The following is a 6,656-nucleotide window of genomic DNA, read 5'->3' as shown; positions in this document are numbered from 1 at the left end:
ATAGTTACCCAAGGAAACTTGAAAGGGGTGCCATTGGGAGAAACGATTAGTAAACCATCAAAAGATGCCCCCATTAAACCTAAACTGCCTCCAGCAACCACAGGAGCAAATATTCAACGCCCGATTCAAACTGGGGAAAAACCTGCTGCCACTCCTTCAAATCCTAACACCAGTGGCCCTATTCTGGAGACGCAACAGGATTTGGGTACTAGAAAATCACCCAACCAATCAGCGAAGGGTGTGCAAAGCACTGGTAAAAGTGCCACAATAGCCTTTTCCCCAACCAAAAAACAAGAGCCAGCAAAAAGACCAGCTCGCTTTAAGACAATTAATTTGCCACCGGAGGCTTCACCATTTGTGGTTGTGTTAACGGGTGTTCCACCTCTCAAGGAGGGAAGAAGGGAATCCTTTGTTGAGCTGAGAAATAAATGTGCACAGTGGCTCAAGCTACATAGACCTTTACCCCAAAACATGTATGGTGAAATACTCGCAGTTAGAAGAGGAGAGTGGGTTGGAAGAAACACTAAGACCATAGCAGGGGACGTTATAACTGTTAATTTCAGGGATACAGAAGTAGTAAATTACATATGTAACGCACCCAGTAGTGGACCCAATACCCAAGTCCATCCATTTCCTCTTTCTTACTTTTACCCTGTGCAACCAAGACAACAATTTCCGAGATTTGGCTTTCCAACCAATAGGGCCCATACATATGTTCCCCATCATACTATCCAATATCGCCAGCCACCCTGGCAAGGCCCCCCTGAATTCGACCCTTCTTTATCCCAGTTTGCACATTGGAACAGATTCTGCGCCCTTGATGAGGTAGATTGACTCATTTCTGAGGAAACTACCACCCCATAATTGGACTTGGACTGGTGCGAGGAGGAGCGCGCGCCGATTGTATTACAACCCACGTGCTCTAATCCTCTAACCACGTTAGTCACTAGTTTAACCCAGCAAACACCCTCTATGCTGGCAAGTGATTGCCTGGAAGCCCAAATCCTTACTGAAACTAACAACTATAAAAGTAAACCCGCCAAGGAACCAATAGAAATTCTTAGTTGGAACCTTGCAGGTATTCATAGGAAATTGGGCCTGCCTGAATGGAACGACTTGGTTGAGGCACACAAAATCTGCCTCTTCCAGGAGACCTGGAGTATGGAACCGCTCCATCGGGTTGGATTTGTAACCCATTTTATGCCTGCTGAGAAAGCAACGCACGGGAAGGGACGTCCCTCGGGGTGTCTTCTTATTTGGATAAGCATTTCCCTTAACTGCTGTATAACATCTAGGCAGGTTAATAGCCCAGATATATTAGGGATCCTACTAACTAATCCTAGTATGGGCTTATCCCTTGCCATATATAATATCTATGCCAGAGGCACAAAAAATGGGTGTACTTCTATGGTGATTTCTGATCTTGAAACACAACTTAGAGATCATGTGGAAGCTGACCATACCTTGGTAGCAGGTGACTTCAATTGCACCTATGAGCCACTCCCTATGGAGGACATTTCAGACCTAGTTGAGGAGGACAGCAGATGGGGTATTCCTGCACTTACTATCCCCCGATAAAAAGATGGTCCCGTAGCGCAATACAGCTAAATGCGCTGACACTAGAGTTTGGTTTAAGAGCTACGAATGATCGTACAACTTCAGACCGCCTGGGTGCCCATACGTTCAACAGAGTTGATCATTCCTCAAGGATTGATTATATTCTGTTGGACCTAAAACTCTGGAGACTGGTCCAAGACATGGTAGTTACACCTACTGTGGAGAGCGACCACAACTCACTTTCCCTATCTTTAACGAATCCCTGGCTTAGCAATGCATCTGTAGTCTCATTTAACTGCCCACACACAACTATTGTTTCTTCCTGTGGAAGACGTCTAAAGTGGAATAAAATTGCCACTGATGCTGCCAAGCTTTCCACCATAGACGAATTACTTATGGCCTCACAAATAGAATTAGACAACACTAATCCAGCCTTGCTAATCGAAAAGGTAACACCTATTTTCGAAGCAGTTGTCAAGTCCATAGGGGAAGTTTTTTGGGTAAGGGGCTCTGCAGGGAGGAACTCGTCTCATCACAAACCCAGGGGAAAGCATGATTGGTATACTCCAGCATGCAGACGGGCAAAGTCTCTCTTACTAGAGGCCGTCAAAAGTAAATCTCAATCCCTGATCCAGACAGCCAGGAAAGAGCATAAGAGCACACTGGCACACGCAAAAAAAGAGTGGGAAGAGGAGTACTGGTTCACTCTTAAAGAAGCTAGCCTCAAAAAAGATCCAAAATGTTTCTGGGATACAATTAGAGCCAGAAATAGGCCAGATAGTGATCTTATCACATGCAACATCTCAAGCCAGGCGTGGGTTAACCACTTCTCAAAGCTATACTCCCGACAAGATGATCAGACTTCTATTGAGGCTCCCAATGATGCTGAAGGGAGGGTTGTGGCCCTAACAATGAATCAAACAGACTGGGGTATTTACCCCGAAGAGTTTGACTTCACTAAAAGAAGTGGAGTATGCCGTAAGCACCATCATGCCCCAAAAAGCCGCTGGCCCGGACGGTATTCCTGGTGACCTCTTGAGATTAGACATCCCAAAGTGGGGGAAACTTATTCACTGCTTACTTGTTGCCATCTGCAGGGGTGCTCCGATCCCTTCACCATGGAAAGGGGCAGAGGTTGTCCTCATCTTTAAAAAAGGCGCCAGAGAAGACCCAACCAACTATAGGCCCAGTAGCCTGCTGGACATTAGTCAAAAAGTAGTCTGCAAGGTTCTACTGGTCAGAATACTGGACTGGATAGAAGAAAATAAAATCCTTTCTGACTACCAGGCAGGATTTAGAGTGGGTACTGGGACAATCGAACAAGCTTTTAGGCTGATGATGGTGTATTGGAAGGTCGTGGTTATAGGCAAAGGCAGTCTTTATCTCGCGTTTATCGATTTAAAGACTGCCTTTGACCTTGTACCGAGGGAGACCCTGTGGAGAGTCTTGGCCGATATGGGGTTGCCACATCATATACTTTCATTACTGGTTAGGCTCCATGATAATAGTTTTGCCCAGATTAGGTGGGGTTCGGGAGGAGAAAAAACTAGCAGTATCCAGGTTGAGAGGGGGGTCCGCCAGGGATGTGTCCTAGCTCCCACCCTTTTTTCCCTTTATATCAACGGGGTGGTTGAGCACCTTCGGGAACATCCTTCAGATGAACCATCCCTGGCTGGAGAACGTATACCTACCCTTCTCTTTGCGGATGATACGCTCTTAATATCGAAAACCCCAATAGGTCTTCAAAGGCTTTTGAACAACTTCCAATCTTTCTGCACTGAACGGGCCTGGTAAATAAAACGGGTAAAACGAAATACCTTGTGTTGAACCCCCCAAAAAAATTAGCACGCCCTCCAACTCTGAATGCTGAACCTTTGGAGAGGGTAGAAGTGTTTGACTACCTCGGCATTCGCTTATCCCATAAAATGCAATGGACCCCACATTTGGATAAAATGTTATTGTCCCATAAGAGGATAACAGGAGCTATTTTGAAAGAACAACGCTCCTGCGAAATCAGACCAATAGCTGTTGTCCTCGATATTTATGTAGCTAAAGGGGTCAGTTCTGCTCTGTATGGGGCGGAGCTATGGGGTTCATCTATTACCAATGATTTGCCAAGATCTGAAAAGAAATTCTGTAGGGCAATTATGTCACTCCCTCAGGGTACCCCTACGGTCCCACTAATGCTGGATCTGGGTTGTCGCCCTATTGACGATTTAGCAAAATTTCGCCCACTCCTATTATGGGCACGATTGTGGCGAGTGCCCGAACTTAGTAAATATGCGCAAGGCCTCGCAGAAATTATGTCTTTATCAGGGTGGCACAAAATTAAATGGCTGAGCGACATGAAAACCTTGCTACTTAACTTGGGTCTAAATGATGCGTGGGCAAATAGATCTTCTCCCCCAAAGGCAACCCTTAAGAAACTTTATTGGAACTGGATTGCGTTACAATGGAATACTAATGCTTCCTTGGGCAGACTTACTGAAGATTTTCTAAAGTTTAAGGACCTACCAAAACGAGAACTTTATTTAGACGTTATTGGAAAACCTTTTGATAGGGCACTTTACTTAAAATTTAGAGCAGGAACATTGCCGTTGTACGCTTTTTCCTCACGATGGAAATTGCCTGCACAAACTGCAGAGCTTTGCCCAGCATGTCTAGTTAGACCAGAGACAGTGGCACATTTCATGTTCGAATGTGGAGAGTATACTTTACCCAGGAAGATATGGCTTAAACATCTATGCCGCCAACTGGGCACTAGGTGTCACTCAGATGCAATACGCATACTAATGTCTGATAGCCGTACCACCTATGTTTGTGCTCTTGCCAAATTCTTATCATGGGCTTGGTCTATCCGAGCCAAAAGGCTTAAATCAATTGTTTAATTCTTTCTTAAATAATTTATGATGTGATTTTTAAAAAACACTGAATTCCTTTTTAACTGTTCATGCATAGATTCTTTTTGTACTTTGTTTATTTTTGGCTCTTCTTAATGTATTCATGAATTTTATGTGAAGCTTTTATGATAATTTTTTTATCGAAATAAAGCCTTTTTGACTTGACTTGGCTTATGGGACTTGTAGTTTTGTTTTTCTCATTAAAAGGATGGGCTCTAAAGTCCCAGTGTTCTAAGCGATGTTGGTCAAAATCAGAGGCCTGACGGAGGATGAAGCATGACACTGCTCTGCTTAGCAGTGAGATGACTGACAGTTCCCCAGCCCTTCCATTCTTTGACAGACAGAGGCTCGTCAGTTGTTCATATTTCTTTGCAACGAGAAGAAAAATTTTATTACAGCTTGTGTCAACTGAAAAGATAAAACCCCTGGGCGTGTTTAATTTACTGACAAACATGAACAATTAAGAACATGAGTTTCTGGAAAACTATCAAGGACCAAATCAGAATTAGCCGCCCTTCACACCCAGGAATTCTTGAGGCTTTGGAGAGGATGAATTGCACGTGGCATAAGAGGAACACTACATCGACTCAAAGCTCACTTTTCAGGGATGTACTGAAATGCCAGCCTCATGGCACACTTAGCGAGCTCTTCACCTCCTCCTCCTCAAACTGTTGACCAGCTAACAAGGCAAATGAGACTGCAGCAAAGCATCGCTGGCTTGGTTCCACACCGGGCCAGGCAAGGTGGCCAACTCCATGCTCCTCCAAGTCAGCAAGCACTCTGGTCGAGCCTGTCCTAACCCCACATGATTGTTCCCCATCACAACTATTTTAATGGTCCTAAGTTATGTTTCTGCTGAGTCAAAAAGTGAAAGATTTTACTAGGAAGAGCTGAAAGAGAAATCATGAAGTTTTTCAATATTTCTGAGTCTGCCACAGTACACTTGGAGTCAAGCTAGCCGGGCTGAAGAGAGGTGTTACCTCGAAACCGGTCCGGTCCTCGGATGCTTGATTCCGGTCTGGGAAAGATATGGCTGTTGTAGTTCGGACTGGACTGTTCCCATGGGGCAACAGGGTCAGAGCTGATTTGCATAAAGCCATTATCTGACCCAGGGTGGTGTGGAGTGCAAAAAAACGATGGATTTGGGCCCAGATCTTTTGACTGGGGGAGTGTGTGACATTGATCCACATTCAGTCCATCACTTGTTGTTTTTTGCAATTGCCGCCCTAAGTGCGCTGGGGATGCCCAGACGTGGGTCCCAGGCACTCCACACCACTTGGAGTCAAGCTAGCCGGGCTGAAGAGAGGTGTTACCTCGAAACCGGTCCGGTCCTCGGATGCTTGATTCCGGTCTGGGAAAGATATGGCTGTTGTAGTTCGGACTGGACTGTTCCCATGGGGCAACAGGGTCAGAGCTGATTTGCATAAAGCCATTATCTGACCCAGGGTGGTGTGGAGTGCAAAAAAACGATGGATTTGGGCCCAGATCTTTTGACTGGGGGAGTGTGTGACATTGATCCACATTCAGTCCATCACTTGTTGTTTTTTGCAATTGCCGCCCTAAGTGCGCTGGGGATGCCCAGACGTGGGTCCCAGGCACTCCACACCACTTGGAGTCAAGCTAGCCGGGCTGAAGAGAGGTGTTACCTCGAAACCGGTCCGGTCCTCGGATGCTTGATTCCGGTCTGGGAAACATATGGCTGTTGTAGTTCGGACTGGACTGTTCCCATGGGGCAACAGGGTCAGAGCTGATTTGCATAAAGCCATTATCTGACCCAGGGTGGTGTGGAGTGCAAAAAAACGATGGATTGGGCCCAGATCTTTTGACTGGGGGAGTGTGTGACATTGATCCACATTCAGTCCATCACTTGTTGTTTTTTGCAATTGCCGCCCTAAGTGCGCTGGGGATGCCCAGACGTGGGTCCCAGGCACTCCACACCGCTTGGAGTCAAGCTAGCCGGGCTGAAGAGAGGTGTTACCTCGAAACCGGTCCGGTCCTCGGATGCTTGATTCCGGTCTGGGAAAGATATGGCTGTTGTAGTTCGGACTGGACTGTTCCCATGGGGCAACAGGGTCAGAGCTGATTTGCATAAAGCCATTATCTGACCCAGGGTGGTGTGGAGTGCAAAAAAACGATGGATTTGGGCCCAGATCTTTTGACTGGGGGAGTGTGTGACATTGATCCACATTCAGTCCATCA

Source organism: Lissotriton helveticus, unplaced genomic scaffold (assembly GCF_964261635.1).
Source record: "Lissotriton helveticus unplaced genomic scaffold, aLisHel1.1 SCAFFOLD_1114, whole genome shotgun sequence".
Classification (NCBI taxonomy): Eukaryota; Metazoa; Chordata; class Amphibia; order Caudata; family Salamandridae; genus Lissotriton; species Lissotriton helveticus.
The sequence above is the reverse complement of the archived record's forward strand: the minus strand, read 5'-3'. Positions refer to the sequence as shown.